At 40.4% G+C, this 19,270-nt stretch overlaps 1 protein-coding gene across 3 annotated transcripts in view; it reads right to left on the bottom strand.

Annotated features, from left to right (window-relative positions):
- Positions 1-19,270, bottom strand: part of SLC31A1 (solute carrier family 31 member 1) — a 31,798-nt gene that overhangs the window by 6,481 nt on the left and 6,047 nt on the right. The gene's annotated exons all lie outside the window — the stretch shown is intronic.

Genomic DNA, 19,270 nt, shown 5'->3' with positions numbered 1-19,270 from the left:
TAAAAAAAAAAAAAAAAAAAGAAATTCCAAATAGGCAGTCAGGCTCATGAGCCTGAATATGCCTCTCATTATTTATTCAATCAATCAATATTTATAAAACTCCTACTATGTGCCAAATTTTGAGCTAAGTGCTAGTAATTTATCAGTGAATAAGACAGACAAGGTACCTGATAAACAAGTAAACAGAACAATTTCACGGTATGATTAATGCTATGAAGGAAACAAACAGGATACTATGACAGCATTACTAAGAGGTAGAGAAAAGGGATACTTTAAAAAAAATCTCTGATGCTTTTATTGTCCTCCTGCCCTCCAAGGGGTGCCCCACTTCTGCTGCCTTAACACCTCAGGACTTTGGTGTTGTTGACCTCAGAGACCACTTTGCCATCCACAATCGTGGGGATGTTGGTCTTTTGGACGGATTGCATGGAATTCCTGTTACTCAGGGCATCACCAAGATCAAAGTCCTCCCGTTCTTCCGGCAGGCAGTGGTAGCAATCTCAGCCTCCAGCTGGACCTTATGTTCAGCAGGATCTCAGACTCCTGGCCTGGTGCTGCTCTCTGCCAGGGTGGGGGACAGCTCTGATCCCAGCTGCAGCAGAATCCCATTGAGCTGTTCTGTCTGCATGGCATGGCAGGTCTCCACCTCCCTCAGCCCACAGATTCCTCATGGAGTCCAGGGTATTTGGAAAACTCATCTCCTAAAGCAATCAAACATACCTAACCCATTCTCTTTAGAAGAAAAATTCTACTTATAGGAGGTAAATTGGCAGTTGGTTAGTGTTAGTTGTTTTCCTTCCATAGCTCTAATCTAAGAAGATCCAAGCTCAGCTTTTTTTCAGAATAAGAATGGGTACTAAAGAATAAATCAAAGAACAGCAATACTGCAATACCATTCGTTGTCTCAATTTGTACCTGAAAAAAAATTAATCTGAAGAAAATGGTTTAATCATGAGCTGTGCTGCTTTGTCTAGTTTCTCTAAACTCCACAGCCATCTTTAACTATTTGTTTCTCAAGAACTGTATATTCTCTAATTTAGCTCCACCCCACTGTTTCTAAGAACTGGGCTCAAGGTCCACAAAGTAGCTCTACTGTGCTGTCATGCAATCAAATGTTTTGATTTGAAAAGCATTACAATGAATGGAACTTGTGGAAGAGTAATGATGAGTGGAACCTTAGCAAAGTTTATTTACTGATTCACTGGATTTCTGGTTTTAGGTCAATCTATGTGCATATCTTATTTCCTGGCTTACACTTTTGTTCTTTTTGTTTGTTTAATCTTCATTTGAGGATATGTGTTATTGATTTTAGAGAGAGAGAGGAAGGGGAGGGAGAGAGAGGAAGGGGGAGAAAGAGAGAGAGAAACATTGATTGGTTGCCTCTCTGCCTCTCTTACATACCCTGACCAGGGATCAAACCTGCAACCTAGGTATGTGCCCTGACTAGGAATCAAGCTGGAGCCTGTTGGTGTGCAGGACAACACTACAACCAACTGAGCCACCTGGCTAGGGCAACACTCCTGTTCTTATTTAAAACCTCTACCATTCATTTTTCTTCTTATCCTTATTCTACTACTTCATCAAATTAAAAAAATAATAATTTTATAAAATACTAACAAAAAAAATCCTGAATATATAACTCAAGGATAGAACTGAAAAACAAAAACAAAATCTTAGGATTCCTTACTTTCAATCCATGATAAAATCCACCTACAATATTTTATTTACCAAGTTTTTATAACTAGGTGGAAAGATTAGGAATACTGCATTTCTCTTTCCATTTTTGCTCATTCAGGCAACCTAGTTTTCTCTAACGGAATCCAAGGGGGACATTTATTTTATTTTCAGTTGGGTACTTGAAGTTGGCTACATGCCAGCTTGTTTCTATGGCTCTTAATACTATTGGATATGGGAAATGGAATGGCACATTTGACCCTGAATATCACACAGCTTTGCATTTCTTTCTGCTTTCCCCTTTCCCCCATTTAATAAGTATGGTAGTATTTATATAAATAGTTTCCAAAACTTCCTTGTATTCAAGGGTCTAATTCTTTCTCAGTCTACTTCTGAGGATCATCAAAAAAGAAGTTTCCTTTATTCCTGCCTACTCCTCCCCCAACACAGACAGGTTGTAAAGCTTAACTAGAGGGCTAGATTCTTTGTAAAACCTAGCTACTCTAGCAAAATAAACATGAATTTATGGACAGAAGTTAGGAAATGAGCCAGAAGGCTAAATTCTAATGCTTATTCTGAATCTTATCACTGATCTTACTTCTTATAGGTTTTTAAACTTCAAATTCTCTTTTATTTTCCTGGTATTTTACAATGATGGATAAGAAACAATAATCCATAGGGACTATGGAGATTAGACTGCACAGAAAGATTACACAGATGTGGTCATACATCTGCCACATGGTCCCTCTTCTCCAGCTCAGACAGATGTAATCTGGAGCTTCAGACAGTTCCTTTGGAGACTGCCTACAGTCTTTCCTGATGTCCACGATAAGGACAATAAAGAAGAGTTTTTATTCTTAAAACGATTAGGGTCATATTCCTTTTTAGATTTGTAGAAACATTATACAAAGAAATCTACCTAGTTGGGCTTCTGCTTTGTGCAGTCATTATTTATGATTGGTGACATAAACTTTTGGCTCAGATATGGGAAATTCAAGGTCAAAGATAGTTAACTACCATAAACAAGGATTCATGCTTATGGACTATGTTCACATGATCAAGCAACCACTTTAAATGGACTAATCCTGCCTTTTGATGACCTGTGTGGGACCAGTAGATTTCTGAGAAATGGCTCTGGCTTTGTTTTAAGTGCCCCTATCGGTGTACTTTACAATTCTCTTGATAGCTTTCTTCATTCCACACTTATGTTGTCCTTTTGGGGAGGGAGGAGGTAAAGGAAGTGTAGGAATAAAGGGAAAAACTTTATATAATCTTATATAATAACTAGAGGCCCGGTGCACAAAAATTTGTGCACTCGGGGGGGAGGGGGGGCCCCTCAGCCCGGCTTGTGCCCTCTCACAGTCTGGGACCCCTCGGGAGATAACGACTTGCTGGCTTAGGCCTGCTCCCAGATGGCAGAGGGCAGGCCCAATCTCTAGGTGCAGCCCCTGGTCGGGCACAGAGCAGGGCCGATTGGGGAGTTGGGGCGTCGCCCCGTCATGCACAGAGCAGGGTGGATCAGGAGGTTGTGATGCCACCCTCAGTCACGCTCAGGGTAGGGCCGATTGGGGAGTTGGGGCGCCGCCCCGTCATGCACAGAGCAGGGCAGATTGGGAGGTTGTGATGCCACCCTCAGTCACGCTCAGGGTAGGGCCAATTGGGGGGTTGGGGCACCATCCCCTGTCACACTCAAGGCAGGGTCAATAGGGAGGTTGCGGTGCCACCCCCTGTCACACACAGAGCAGGGCCAATCAGGGGGTTGGGGCACTGCCCTCTATCACCCACAGAGCAGGGCTGATCAGGGGGTTGGGGCGCCGCCACTCTCACACTCAGGGCAGGGCCGATGGGGAGGTTATGGCTCTACCCCATCACACACAGAGCAGGGCCCGTGGGGGTGGGGGGGGTTGGGGAGCTCCCCCCTATCAGGCACAGAGCAGGGCTGCTCAGGGGGTTGGGGCCCCGCCCCCTGTCACACACAGAGCCGCAGGGCGATCAGGGGGTTTGGGCGCTGCCCCCTGTCATGCTGATCCCGGTGCTGGGAGGCATATTACCCTTTTACTATATAGGGTAGAGGCCTGGTGCATGGGTGGGGCCGGCTGGTTTGCCCTTAAGGGTGTCCTGGATCAGGGTGGGGGTCCCCACTGGGGTGCCTAGCCAGTCTGGGTGAGGGGCTGAGGGCTGTTTTCAGGCTGGGAGTGACTGAAGTTCCCAACTGCTCCTTTTTTTCTTTTTTCTTTTTTTTAATTCTGGGCCAGCTTTAGCTTGAGGCTTGGCTCCAGCTCTTAGGCCTCCGCGGCTGAAAGTAGGTTTCTGGCCTTTGCTTACAATGTTGCGAATCTGCTGGCTGAAGTCCGGAGGTATTTGTTACAATGTTCTTAAACTGCCCACTTAGAGGCCTGCAGCCGCAGGTGGGGAACGTTGGTTTCCTCCAATGATCCTCCGTCACTGATGCAAGCAAGCCTCATGTTAGTTTCAAGCTGCCTGGCTGCCGGCCGCCATCTTGGCTGACAGTTAATTTGCATATCTCGCTGATTAGCCAATGAAAAGGGTAGCGGTTGTACGCCAATTACCATGTTTCTCTTTTATTAATGTAGATATAATATGCAAATCGACCAAATGGCAGAACGACCGGTTGCTATGATGTGCACTAACCACCAGGGGGCAGATGCTCAACGCAGGAGCTGCCCCCTGGTGGTCAGTGAGCTCCCACAGGGGGAGCACTGCTCAGTCACAAGCTGGGCTGATGGCTGGCAAGTGCAGCAGCGGTGGCATGAGCCTCTCCTGCCTCCTCTGCAGCCCTAAGGATGTCTGACTGCATCAGTCGGACATTCCCCGAGGGCTCCCAGACTGCTAAAGGGCCCAGGCAGGGCTGAGGGGATCCCACCCGCCACCACCACCCAGTGCATGAATGTCGTGCACTGGGCCTCTAGTACAATAAAAAGGGCTTAGGTATCTCTCCATAACTTGGCATTGCAGGCTAATATACTGGAGTTGTTGAGAAAAAAACATAGTAACCCCAGTAAAGGGGAGCAGGAAATACAATTGGATGAATTGTATCCCCTAGGCCCTGGTCTCACATTTCTATTCCAAATTGACTGGTAGAAATGTGACTGGTAGAAATTCTATGGATATAGTATTATGTAACCCTTTGGCTATTTTAGCTGCCTTTCCTTGGCCTGTGTCCTTCTTGAGGTGCAGTGATCATAAGGATACTAATTTTACCAATTCCATTCATAAAGGGTATTAGTAATCAAAGATTACACAGGCTCTCTGCCAGACTGGCAAAAACTTAGGATTCTGAAAGTTCTACCATATCAATGGGCTAAAACAGTAAGTAAGATGATGCAGTGGAAGTACAGAGAAAATAGGTCAGGTCAATAAGAAAAAAGGAAAAAAAAGACCTTAAAATTGTGTACACACACACACACATACACCCACACACTTCCTCCCAGATTAAGTCTGGCATGGCAGGAATGGAAGGTGTTAGGGCACTTGCTACAACTCTAGGTTTATAAAGACAGTCAGTACTCAGGAAAATAACTGCAAAAAAACCAAAAGCTTACAGTTTATCCTTTTAAAAATTCTTCAGTAAACAAAGGCTACTGTTTTCCCTTCGAACTTTTTGCCTTTGTTGATAATAAGAATAACTCCAAGGGATCATCTACAATAAATTCTCACTGCAATTCTTTATGGCAATGGTTAGGCTAAGATAAGAAACACATTGATAGAACTGGTAAGGAATTAATTTAGTGATTATTTGCAGATTTCAATATTTTTTCTTTCTTCACCTTAACCAGAATGAGCTCTACTACTTCAGGTCATCTGCACAGGATTCCCTAAAAGCACTTTTCATGGATGAACCCAAACTATGCACAGCCTGCTTTCTCAGCAGAATGTAAGTGGATGAATTACTCATTCATCAGACTAATGGGCTGTATCAAAAGTAACCAAGTACCAGAGACATAAAGGGAGAAACTACTTCAAACAATTTGCACTTAAAATTTAGAGAACCTTCATTTATGAGTGGCCAGTGATCTAGGCAAACAAGAAATACTGCATGGACTGACACATTCTTAAAAGAATAAAAGAGCAGCTATGAATTAGTGGGAGTGGCTCTTTCACTCAGAAATTCTTGGTTAAGAATATCTTCTTTAGGATGATACTCAGGACCTGCCCTGAAAATATTATTCTAACTATCTATGGAAGATAGAAAGCAAACCTGTGATTTAATTCTAATCAATACTGTGTGTCCAGATACTGGTTCAGGGTCGCTCCCTTCTATCAATTTCATCTCTACACATCTCTACTCTATCCTCCATCTTAAGCTGCTCAGGCTGAGCAAAGATTATGAGAAACCTGTTGGGGCAAGACAGATCCTGGAGGAACTGATTACTAGGAAAATTATACAGCCATGGAGGGCTATCATTTTCAAAAGGAAACATGCTGAAGACACACTTAAGTTTTCAAATGTGCATTGTCCAATTTCTAGATCACTTATGCCTCCTGGCAAACATGAATGGACCATACTATTACCATACAAGCAACAAAACATAAAGGACAGAGAACTAGTTTAACTGTGAAAGAGATGCAGGTGATAAATGCCACAATATTGGTCACTTTTCCTCATCCCAAGTAAATTAGAAGATTCACCCAGCTTGCCTTTGGTTTTCACCATCAGCAGCTCTATTACAAACATGGATTTGCCTAACAGTACCCTGTCCTGTTCATCCTATATGATACATTAATAACAAATTAATCGACTGAAAGCATGGCTCTACTTACCTGCTCAAACAAGTCCACTACCTACTAACCTTCCCATTGTCTTTTAACCTCTGTTCTGAGAGCACAAATCTCTCAAAGAAAGGCCCCAACCTACCTGTCTGCCTACATGTACTTTGTATTCTAGCCAAATAAGTCCAATTGCCAACGTTTCTACTGTTCCTAGGACATATTTCACACTTCTCTGTCTGGTATCTTTGCTCACATTGTTTCCTCATTCTGGAATGCCCATCCTTACAATCTCAATCTCTAATACAATAAACCCTCCTCATCTTCCAAGGTCTAGTTCTAAGACCTCTGAATATTCGTATTGCCTTTTGCCTTTCCTTATAACTCCATCTGGGACCAGCCTCACAACATACCCTGAAATGTCTTTATGATCTTTTCAATCTGTGCCTATTTCTGTCATCATGCTGATACAACAGTATTGAGAAAAAGCTGGAAAAACAGTTGAATGGAGGTATTTCTCCAAAATGCCTTCTCAATGTCATCAACTACAGACAGTTAATGAGCTCCTCTTGGATACTTCTTGGGTCCTTCTTGACCCAGCTAAGGAGAGAAAGTCTGGCTTCAACAATTAGGTGCGAAAGAGATGGATGAGCCATTTTTTCATCTACTCTGCAGGCCACTTGAAATGGAAACCTGAGTGCCCTGTCTCTTATTTGTGGGACATAGAAATCTCACTAAGAATCAGAAGGACCTTAGAAGTCATTGCATGGAGTTCCTCAGTAATATACAAATTCTATAATAACTGTTCAAACACCCCTAGGGGTTTGTCAGGCTAGTGTGTTGCTCCCTTCCAAAAATATAAGGAAACAAACATTCTCTTTCCAGCCAAGCCAACTACAGGAATCTGAATCTTGCTATTTGATGGTGATGATGTTGACAATAGAACCAGTATTCCAAGCTATTCTAGTATTTGTACTCCAGATACCATTTGCATGTATTTCTCAAGCTGTAATTTTCATTTTAGGCTATACTCCCAGAAACTAATTTGTCTGCAAAGAGAAACATAACCACCTTCACATCTAACTTCTGATACTGATATACTATCTGGCATGCATGTTTCTATCCATTACAGACTTACTTTTCCAACTTTATCTCAATCTAATTCTCCTCACATTCAAATATTTCACTGAAACAGATCTTACTCAATAAACTTAGTACTTTGACACTTGTATACTTCTTTGGCTTGTGTCATTCCTGTAATTCCTTCCCTCTCCTCCCACACCACTTTGTGTATATGTGTAAATCCTGTCATTACTTAACATGGATCATGCACTTAAAAAGTGTCAGAATAAGATAAACTTAAAACATGGCCCTTGCTCTTTTGAGTTTACAGTCTGGCTCATTCCTTAAGGCTTGGTTAAAATGCTACCTTTTCCATGAGTTTTCCTTGAATTCTTAAAAATAAATATATGTATTTCAGAGAGAAAAGGAGAGGGAGAGATAGAAACATCAATGATTAGAGAAAATCATTGATCGGCTGCTTCCTGCATACCCCCAATTGGGGATCGAGCCTGAAACCTGGGCATGTGCCCTGACCAGTAATCAAACCATGACCTCTTCATTCATAGGTGGACCCTTAGCCACTGAGCCACACCAGCCGAGCCTTGAATTCTTGACAGAAGAAATTTCTCTCTTCTGAATTTCTGTGGCAATCTTCTCTTATGGAAATTTTGAGTTAGTTCTTAAAATACAAGATAAAGCAATATATATATATATATATATATATATATATATGTATATATATATATATATATATATATATATATATATATATATATATGGTTCCTGGAGGGTAAGTAACTAATTTCTACTTCCTTACTACATCTGGAAGAACACTCAACAAATATTCATTCATTCAAAAAAGTATTTAATTCCTATAAAATCCACCAAGGTTTCAATATCTACTTAAAAGGAGCCAGGTGCAAAAAGGCAAGATTATTGCCTTTATGGAGCTTAATCTAGAGGAGGAAACTCTCATTAAATATGTAGAGAAGTAAATATGTGTAGGTATATATACACTGTAATTAAATTGTGGTAAGTGATATGAAGTAAACACAGTACAGTGGTAAAGAATAACAGTAAAACAACTAATTTGTATGGAGTGGGGCAGGTAAAGAGAGAAAGAGAGAAGCCCTAATGAGGTAACATTTAAACAGAAAGATAAATTATTGGAGTTGCGTAGAAAGGCAGGGAGCAGCATCCTCAGGCAAGAAAAGAATCAAGGGCATGTACCATCAGTATGAACAGAACACATTCAGAGGAAGAGAGGCCAATGAGGTTGAAGAGAGAGGCAGAACAGGTATCAATTAAGAAGGCTTCAAAGATCATCTTCAGGAAACTAAATTTTATTCCAAGGGCAACTAGAAGCTATTTACGGGTAATAAGCAGGGAAGTGATACGATTAGCTTATATTTTAACAGAGTACTTTGGCTGCTGTGTAGCATAACTGGCTTTATCTGTTTGTCCCTAATAATATTTCCTGCTCAAGTTTTTCTGTGAGGCATTCACAGAAGGGGAGGGAGGGGGGAGACTTACAGAACCATGGGCTATAATACTTTAATTTGCCAGAATCCAGAAAGGCATCTGTTAAAACTTAGAAGGATTAGATTAGGAGAGCTTTCTAACTTCTGGGTTATAAAATGGTTTGAAGGGCAAAACTGAGGGATATTCTACAAGAATTATCCAATACTATAAGGGCTTCTAAAGTTATGCCACACTTTGTAGGTGAGAGTTAAGCTTACAGAATACTGTTAAGAGCAAGAGTATGGAGTCAGATGGTATTAAGTCCTGGCTCTGCTAATTTCTAGCTGAGTGTCCTAGTGACATTTCCTATAAAGACCCATGGAACTTTAGATTGGCAGTACTATGTACAGAGGCTATTAAAGGGGCTGTGCCCAGATTTCAAAAGCACTTGGATAAATGACTCAAATTTGGTAGTTGCTCAATAAATAAAAAAGTATGATGAAAGTAAACTAAGCTCCTTGCAGAACATGGACAGCATATTAACATGGACAGAACATGGACAGTATATTATTGGAATATACAATCTGTACTATACAGGGAAACCTTCAATAGTGATAAAAACAAACCCTACTTTTTATTCATACCTCTCCATATATTAGCAATAAATCCAGAATTTATGTGACTCTTTTTTTAATGCCCTGTTTTAGAGACAGTGGAGAACACTAAACTGAATCCAAGATCTGGATTCTGGTCTATCCTACTCCATAATTTTGTATTCTTTTGGGTATAACAGCTATGTCAGGGTTTCTCAATTCTGGCATTATTGACATTTGGGGCTGAATAATTCTTTGTTGCATTGTAGGATGTCTAACCGTATCCCTGGCTATTACTCACTAAATGCCAGTAGCACCGCATTAGCTGTAACCACAAAATGTCTGTAGACATTGCCAAAAGTCACCCCACCTCACTGAGAACCACTTTTGATCTCCAAGTTTCATCTGAAACACAGGGAAACATGAAGATAATATCTGTTTTCCTTCATGGCTGTTATATTATTCAAATAATATAATGAATGGGAAGAAATACTGAGAGAGAAAAAAAGACCATCTGATATATGTAAAAGCATTACTAATACTCTGTGAGTAATTATTATTATTTTCTATGAGTACTCAATAATGAGACTGAAGAAAAATACATCTTGTTTACAGAATGCATTTTAAGGTTTAAGGCTATGTGCAGTCTAATATACCTTTTAGGTGGGTATTCAATAGATATTGTTGGTTGAGTGATTCTAAGTCTGGGTCCAGTAGTAACTTCATTTACTTTTGTGGCGTGTTCTCATGTTTTGCTGCTGAGCTACAACAATGTAGTATGTTTCCACACCTGCCTTTACTTGACAGACAGGCCTGGATTAAACAAGAATGACTGTTCATTTCACAGGTGGAAAAACTGAGGTACAGAAGGTTAACTGACTAGCTAAAATCATGCAGCAGTTAGTCTAGCGGCACTGTGCAATCAGAATCCAGATTCTAACCTCAAGTCCAATGCTCCATTGCTGTATCATGGTACTTTCATCCAAACATCTTGCATTCCTGTCTCTTAAGACAAAGATAGCTATTTTGCTTTCTGGGCAACAACAACAACAAAACTGAGATAAGGGAACAGAGTTGTAGTTTTGAGAGAAGCTTAGAAAGAAATATACTAAACCTATTTCTATTGGGAAGCACAAGTGGATATTCCCTACATTTGGGTTAAATCAATGTCAAGTTATCCAAGCACCCTGTCAAGTCTACCAGGTACGAAATCCTTGCCATTAAGTTGTCCAGGAAGAGCTAACTCGAGTTGTTACTTACCTCCAGAGTCGTTGTGTCTTGCAACTTAACTATGTTAAGGCATACAGTTTGTGCTAAAACTGTCCCCTGCAGTATTCTTGGCTGCTCCCCCTCAATGTGGGAGCTAGAGTGGCAGGCCACACTTCAGCATTTTATTAAAATTCACAAAAGCTTCAACTGCCATTTCGCTATATATTTCCAGTTGTCAGAAACAGAACTTTTAAAGAATAACTCATAAAAATGTAACCATTTATTTTACTCCTTTAAACTACCAGACCACCTCTGATTATTATGCCTTCACATGAACTTTCAAATGCTGAATGTTGTCACAAAGAGTCATCACGCCCAACCATTGATTCCAGTCTTCCAGTAGTTCTCAGGAAACATGAGTTGGAGCCCACCTTTACCTTTATTATTACTATAGTTTCAAAGAACATAAGACTAGAAATTAGGAAATTTTGATGCTAGCCTGTTTTTCCCCAAACATTAGGTAACTTCATCTTTATGGTCACAGTTTCCTCAGAAAGAGGAATAATTTCCTCAGAGAGATGGAATAATTCATCTTTAGGACCAATTTCAATTAGAAAAGTTGGGGTGTATATAATATTTCAATGAGAAGCAAATGCATACTTATCTTTTCTAAATGCATCTGAATATCATTGATATGCTTTAGACATTCTAACATTTCTTCTTTTTTAAAAAATATTTTTTATTGACTTCGTGAAGAATTGAATGTCAGTAAAAAATTTTAACAAGGATGGGGTCAAGGACAGGTAACCAGGCATAACTCCAAGTTTCCCACTCCCAGACATCTGCGCGTCAAGGTCCTGATTAGACCCTTGAAACTGTAAATCAATGACGTTTGTGGTTTCTGTGAATAAAAGCTCGCCGAGCACAAAGCTCGGGGCTGTTACAGGAGGGGCCTGTGGCAGATGCTGGCCAGCTCAATAAATCCTCGCTTGCTGTTTAAGACCTAATTGGAGTCGGTGGTCTTATTCTCATGAATGTTGGTCCACAACAACTTCAGAGCGGGAGAGGGAGAGGGAGAGAGAGATAGAAACATCAACGATGAGAGAGAATCACACAGGGGATCAAGCCCGCAACCCGGGTATGTGCCCTTGGCCGGGATCGAACCTGGGACCCTTCAGTCCACAGGCCAACGCTCTATCCACTGAGTCAAACTGGCTAGGGCTAGGCAACTCTTAATCACTCGAAAATGTGAGAACCCCAGTTCTGAATTATAGAGATGTACAACATAGATATATAGTATAAGGAATTTAAGAATTAAATGTTTAATAAGTGAGAGCTTTAAAAAAAAAAAAAGGGAAAGTAAAAAGTCAAGATTCCACCAGTATCTAAAATAAAACATTTATTTTGATATTCCGAAAGGACACAGAGCTAGCATAGTCTCACTTGAAAGTTTACACACACTGCCACCTAATAACCAAAGAACCTTCTGGAGTAACACTGAATTGCCAATGGCTCATCTTTGGGATTTGAGAGAAGTTTTTACACCCACTGTGTGAATAAAATCTCTTGAGTTTCAGATGAAGGGGAAATTATATATATTTTCTGCAATTTTATTTTTCTAGATTAATTGTAAAATACAGGAGCTGAACTACCAGAAAGATAAACCTCAAATAGGAAATGCAGTGCTTTGTATGAAGAAACTGTTGGATATTAGTTCTTAACATGATTAATAAAATTAAGATTTATTCCCAGTTTAGCACAGTGGGGTCTGTCCTAACAACTCCTGTCTTTCTGAGATTGGGAGTTCACTTTGAGATCCTGAATAGGTCACCAAAAACAAAGAAAAACATGAGAAGGAAGCTGTGGGCAGAAAAGGTATTTACCATTTCTTTTTTATGGCAACTCTCCCAGTACACAGGGAGCTATACTCATTCTCTAACTGGTAAAACTGTACCTACTGGTTGTGGGCCCTTGGGCAAATTATTTAATATCTTTGTGCCTTAGTTATAAAATCAGGATAATAAAAGGATTGTTTTAAGGATTATTACCAGGAGTTCACTTAGGTGATAGCATAGTGGTTAAGTTAGCTCCCTTTAAAGTAGGGATGAGAATAGCACCTACCTCATGACGATGTGCATCTAAACACGTAGCACAGGGCCTAGGCACAGTAAGCCCTCGATAACATTCATTATTGTTACTTTTAATCTACTGCTCTTTCTACTAGAAAACTTGGCATAGCTATAGTTCCCCAAGTTCTTTGATTTGTCCTTCAGCCATTACTCCATAGCTAACCTTTCTTTCTAACCTCTGCTTTTCTCAATTTGGGAGTCTTAAGAGTGTGCCAGTGAATCCTATCCACTTAACTTCACAGGTAGAACACCCTTCACCTATGTTGCATCAGGTGGTCAGCAATTTGCTTCCAATCTGCATCTATTTTCTCATCTATTTTCTTTTTTTTAATATATTTCTTTTATTTTTATTTATTTCAGAGAGGAAGGGAGAGGGAGAGAGAGATAGGAACACCAATGATGAGAAAGAATCATTGATTGGCTGCCTCTTGCATGCCCCCTACTGGGGATCAAGCCTGCAACCCAAGCATGTGTCCTTGACCAGAATCAAACCCGGGACCCTTCAGTCCGCAGGCCGATGCTCTATCAACTGAGCCAAACGGGCTAGGGTGATCTGCATCTATTTTCTTTGCAGTGTCTCAAAGTTTCAGGCTTCTCTCTCCCTCTTTTCTAATGATAAAAGATGCTTTTTATGGGGGGGGGGGGGAGGGTGTTTTCCCACCATGAAGCAATTCTCCAACACCAACTGAGTGTCTACAATTCAATACAATTCTGACATTATCCACCCAGAGATAGAATCAGATTCTAGAGCAGGGGTGGGCAAACTTTTTGACTCGAGGTCCACAATGGGTTCTTAAACTGGACTGGAGGGCCGGAACAAAAGCATGGATGGAGTGTTTGTGTGAACTAATATAAATTCAAAGTAAACATCATTACATAAAAGGGTACGGTCTTTTTTTTTTTAGTTTTATTCATTTCAAACGGGCCGGATCCGGCCCGCGGGCCGTAGTTGTCCACGGCTGTTCTAGAGGTTGAGGGCTCAGACCTACAAGATTGCTTGCCCTCCACTTCAGATGCCAATCATAACCCCAGGTTGTTACCCTTGCTTCTGACCAACTGACTATAAATCAGGGGTTCCCATACCCCCTCTCCTTGGGTTATATTAATTTGCTAGAGTGGCTCACAGAACTTAGAAAACCCATTTACTCACTAGATTACCAATTTATTAAAATGGATATTAAAGTATACAAATCAACAGCCAAATGAAAGAAGAGATATATATAGGGTAAGGCCCCCCAAAAAAGACTAACAAAAGACACCTTTATTCCTCTCTTCACTTAGGAAATATCAAGGGTTTTTGGAGCCCTGTGCCAGAAAAGGGATAAACTCTATGTATAACACACTGCTCTTTATTTTTATATTTCTGTAGTCATTTCATTAGGATTTGGGAAAGGAAAAGAGATGTGTTCAAAATGCCATCATGAAATGGAAATATGATACATTATATTGTTTTTGCCCATCTTGTATTGTCTATATTTTAGCTTCTTAAGAGTAGGTAAGAGGTGGAATTAGAATGTTATGGCTTAGAATTCTACCCCGTAATTCTAAGCCATAACATGGCATCATGTACCTGGTGGTATTTCTGAATCATAATAAAGGTAATTCTTTTCATGGTTAGTTTCTAGAAAGTTTATGGGCCTTTTATAAGGTGCCCGAATAACAGGTAGAAAAAAGCCTAGTGAAGCATCTAGCTTAAGCTACTCAGCAGTAATTTTCCCTGGGAATCTTGCATGTAAGTAAGCTTATATTTGGAAAGGTGGGACTTGCCTGGCTGAGCTGCATGTTAATCAAGTCCTATAATCCTAACATCTGTAACTATAGGAGTTATAGTCCACCAATGGGCCTGGCTGTCTCATATCCCACAGTTTATCAGAGCTATCCCACAGAGAGTCTACGAGTACTTAAAGCATGGCCATAGACAAGTTTCTTTATTCTAAAATAAAAAAGTCAACACTAATTAAATTTTCTCTTCTAAATGTATAGCTTCATTAATTTATAACCTGAAGTTCATATTAATCTAACATACATTGTGATCTTTATGACTTCATACACATAAAATGAGATTTGGGGGAGGAGGGAAGATATATGTTTATTTTTAGTTGCATATTCCCAGGTCATTCCTACCAAGTATGTCTAGCTCTATAGCTACCACTAGTGTGTAGCTAAATAAATAAGGTTCCAAATTTTTAACTGCAGCACAAAGAATGGCAATGGAAGCCAGCAAGTTACGTGTTAACCATTACTTGAACATACATAGACATACATTCCTCTTCTAGATAATTTACTTAGCCTTTTGCCCCTTCCTAAATCAAATTAGGTATGCATAGGGGTAGGTTGCAAGATGTGCCATGCATGCTGGCAGGGAAAAGAGTATGTCACCTGAGAGTAACAAAGTAGAGGCTGGATTACTCTGACATCAACCCAAACTCAATTCAGCAAGTATTTATTAAGTACCCAAGGTGGGGGATTTGTAATTGAAGAGGATGGAAGTTCTGGCTGAAACCTGCTATTTGTAAAACAAATGGCATCAAGCACATAGAGAGAAAATTATGGCGCTGAGAAAGGGAAGGAAGGAAGGTTAGCAGGTATGCTCAAAAGGGTATAGAGGATAATATTAATTCTGATCTGCTTATGGTCCCTAGCTCCTCAAAAAGATAAGTGATTGATATGACCCTTTTCAAACATCTACCCACCCACCCACACAAAAAAATCCCCACAAAAAAAACTAGGAAAGTCAGTAAGAAACTCATGTAAACAGATAGATATTACTTAGCTCTCTGGTTTACTTATCTATTTTCAGTCCCTATATGGACTCTTAACAACCAGCTAATCTTCTGAATCCTCTATTGGTAAGTACTAGTAAAAGTAGTTGGGAGATAGTCCTTTTTTATTTTTATTTTTTAAAATATATTTTTATTGATTTCAGAGAGGAAGGGGAGAGATAGAAACATCAATAATGAGAGAGAATCATCGATTGGCTGCTTCCTGCATGCCCGCAACCCGGCCATGTGCCCTGACAGAAATTCGAACCGTGATCTCCTGGTTTATAGGTAGATGCTCAACCACTGAGCAACACTAGCCAGACGAGACAGTTCTTTTTTTGTCCTGAGTTAGAAACTTAGCTCCTGAGTAATATCACACTGAACAGCACTAGAAAAATCTATATAGGATCATGATGGAGATGATTTTTGTCAAGTTTGCAATTCAATATCATTTTGGTGAGGTTGCCTATACTTGGCCTTTATTTAAGATGTAGTCTCTGAAAACAAGAAATAAAAATTAAGATGTTTTCAAGAAAATTTTACCTTCTCAACTCTTTCACTATTCATTTACAATTAAAATTTCATAGAACATAAGAACTAGAAGTCATTAATTACCAGTCTGATGCACATACCCTTTGAACCAGCAATTCCACTTCTAAATATCTATTGACCCATGTGAAATCTTATGTGAACAAAATTATTTGTTGCAGGACTGTCTGTAAAAGCAAACTAATGAAAATGTAACTTAAATGTTCATTGATAAGGCACTGATTAGTGATCATTTATAATAATAAAAGTGTAATATACTAATTAGACTAGACGACCTTCTGGACAAAGCCAGAGCTGCAGGGAAGCCCGAGTCCCGGGTGCCTGCCATCGGCTGGAGGGAAGCCTGGGTCCCAGGTGCTAGAGGGAAGCCGGTGCCAGCAGCCAGGGGAAGGCAGGCCTACTCTTGTACGAATTTCGTGCATCGGGCCTCTAGTATGTCTATAAAATGGGACACCTTGCTGTCATAAACAAGAATGAGGAAGCTCTTTATATACTGATATAGAATGATCTCTAAGGTATATTATGAGATCAATACAGCAGGTACACTGTATGCTATCGTTTGTAAAAAAAAAGAAAAAAGTAAAGGAAAAAAAATTATATGCATGTTATCTGTAAACACCTACACAACCTCTGGGCGTAGGGGCACAAGAAAGTGGCCACAGCTCAGCAGCCAGTGTGGCTCAGTGGTTGAGAGTTGACTCATGAACATGGAAATCACGGTTTGATTCCCGGTCTGGGCACACGCCAGGGTTGCAGGCTCAATCCCCAGTAGGGGGCGTGCAGGAGGCAGCCGATCAATGATTCTCTCTCATCGTTGATGCTTCTACCTCTTTCTCCCTCTCCTTTCCTCTTCTGAAATCAATAAAAACATCGTAATAAAAAAAAAATAAGAAAGTGGCAACATTGTGATCCCTAGGAGGGAAACTGGTCAGATGTGGGTTATTGCACTAAACATCCTTGTGGACTTTTTGAATTCTGAGCCACGTAATGTAATTCCTATTTTTAAAAATTACATTTTAAGTCTAACTCCTTTATTTCACAGATGGGGGAACTGAGGTGCATGTTACTGAATAATTATGCCATTATATTCTTTAGTCAACTGAACTGTAACATTTGCTTCTCACATAAGGCTTCTGTAACACTCCAGTGGTCGGCAAACTGCGGCTCGCGAGCCACATGCGGCTCTTTGGCCCCTTGAGTGTGGCTCTTCCACAAAATACTGACTTCTGAGCATGGGCCACGAAGTTTCAATCGCACTGTACGTGCGCGCCCGCACATGGTATTTTGTGGAAGAGCCACACTCAAGGGGCCAAAGAGCCACGTGTGGCTCGCGAGCCGCAGTTTGCCGACCACTGCACTAGGCTAACCACTTTCCCCAAACCTCCCATTTCTCCAGAGGTTTTGCCAGGAAGCAGCTAAGCAGGAGGGATTTCTGAGCTTTACATATCCTGTTTTAGCAGCAAATAACATAGAAGCTCCTGTTTCTCTTGCCTACTTTCACCTTTCTGTACAAAGAAGATCAAATGCACAACTACATTTTCACAAAAGCTTTTATTTGCCTTGTCCGAATAGGACAACTCAAATTTGATACGTCAAACAAACAAACTGAAAAGGTCTTTTAGTTATGCAATGATAGAAGGGCCTAAGTCCAATGGGGAGTATATCTTCCCGCTACTATACTCCATTTCTCTGATATCTTTTGTTGTTGACTAAGCCACATACTGGAATAAAGCAATCACAAGATGTACCCTTTTACACTCCTCTTACTGGATCCTTTTGTAATCTTGACACATTTCCAATGTGTTAACCCCGAGTGCTTTAGTATGATTTAAGTAAAGTTTTCAGAGTTTTATAGTGTGATAAGTGGAGAAAACACTGGATTAGGTATCAGAGGCACTGAGCTATAGACACAAGTTTACCGTTATTAGCCATGTGACATTAAACCAATTACCTAAACCCAACAAGTACTAGTTCCTTTATTGCAAAATGGATATAAAAATACCTACCCTGCCAACCTCGCAGGTTTGCAAGGATCAAATAAAATGTCAAAATACGTCCTAATCTTGAAGTATAATAAGCATGAAATATTATAAATACTAGCTTATTTACTCAGTAGATGAGAAAATTAATTTCTGAAAGATGCTCAAGTCATAAGGAGGGATCACTTTCACGTCACTTAAAGTATACAGCCTCTTATAGTTTGATTTAAAAAGTACCAGCTGTCAGATACATATATACAGTTTGACTCTTGAACACGGGGGTTAGAAGCACCAATGCCTGTGCAGTCAAAATCCACGTATAACTTTTGATTCCCCCCAAATTTTAGTTGTTCCTTAGTATCTGCAAGGGATTGATTTCAAGAACCCCTGGGGATACCAAAATCCATGGACGTTCAAGTCCCTTATATAAAATAGAGGCCCGATTCACGCAATTTGTGCAAGAGTAGGCCTTCGCAGCCGTGGCGGCTGCCTCAATCCTTCCCTCGCAGCCGCGGCAGCTGCCTCGATCCTAAGGCTGCAGCCCCAGCTTTGTCCAGAAGGTTGTCCACATGGCTGTTCAGTCGATTTGCATATTATGCTTTTATTATTATAGATGATGTAAAACAACACAGAGTCAGCCCTCCTCATCTGGGAAAATACTGTTTTTGACCAGTTGGTTGAATCCAGGGATGCTAAACCTGAGGATACAAAGAGCTGACCATATATTTGATGAAAAAAAAAAATCCACATGTAAGGGGACCCATGCAATTCAAAGCCATGTTGTTCAAGGGGCAACCATATTGGCAAAGCACTGCTTTAACTGCCGTCTTGTTATAATCAAAGGCGGGCAAAGGTACCCCTTAAACTTTTCTTTTTTTTTTTTTAAAGATTTTGAGACTGATTTCGAGAGAGAGAGGAAGGAAGAGGAAGAAACACTGATGTGAGAGAGATGTCAACTGGCTGCCTCTTGCATGCCCTGATCGAGCCCACAACCTGGGTATGTGCCATGACTGGGAATCAAATTGGCAACCCTTCTGTGCATGGGATGATGCCCAACCCACTGAACCACACAGCCAGGGCAAACTTTTCTTTAGTTATATAGGATTTCAACTACTTAGATCACA

Source organism: Myotis nattereri, assembly GCF_964212035.1.
Source record: "Myotis nattereri genome assembly, chromosome: 12".
In the NCBI taxonomy this organism is placed as follows: Eukaryota; Metazoa; Chordata; class Mammalia; order Chiroptera; family Vespertilionidae; genus Myotis; species Myotis nattereri.
Note: the sequence above shows the minus strand (reverse complement) of the source record. Positions and strands in the feature narration are given on the sequence as shown.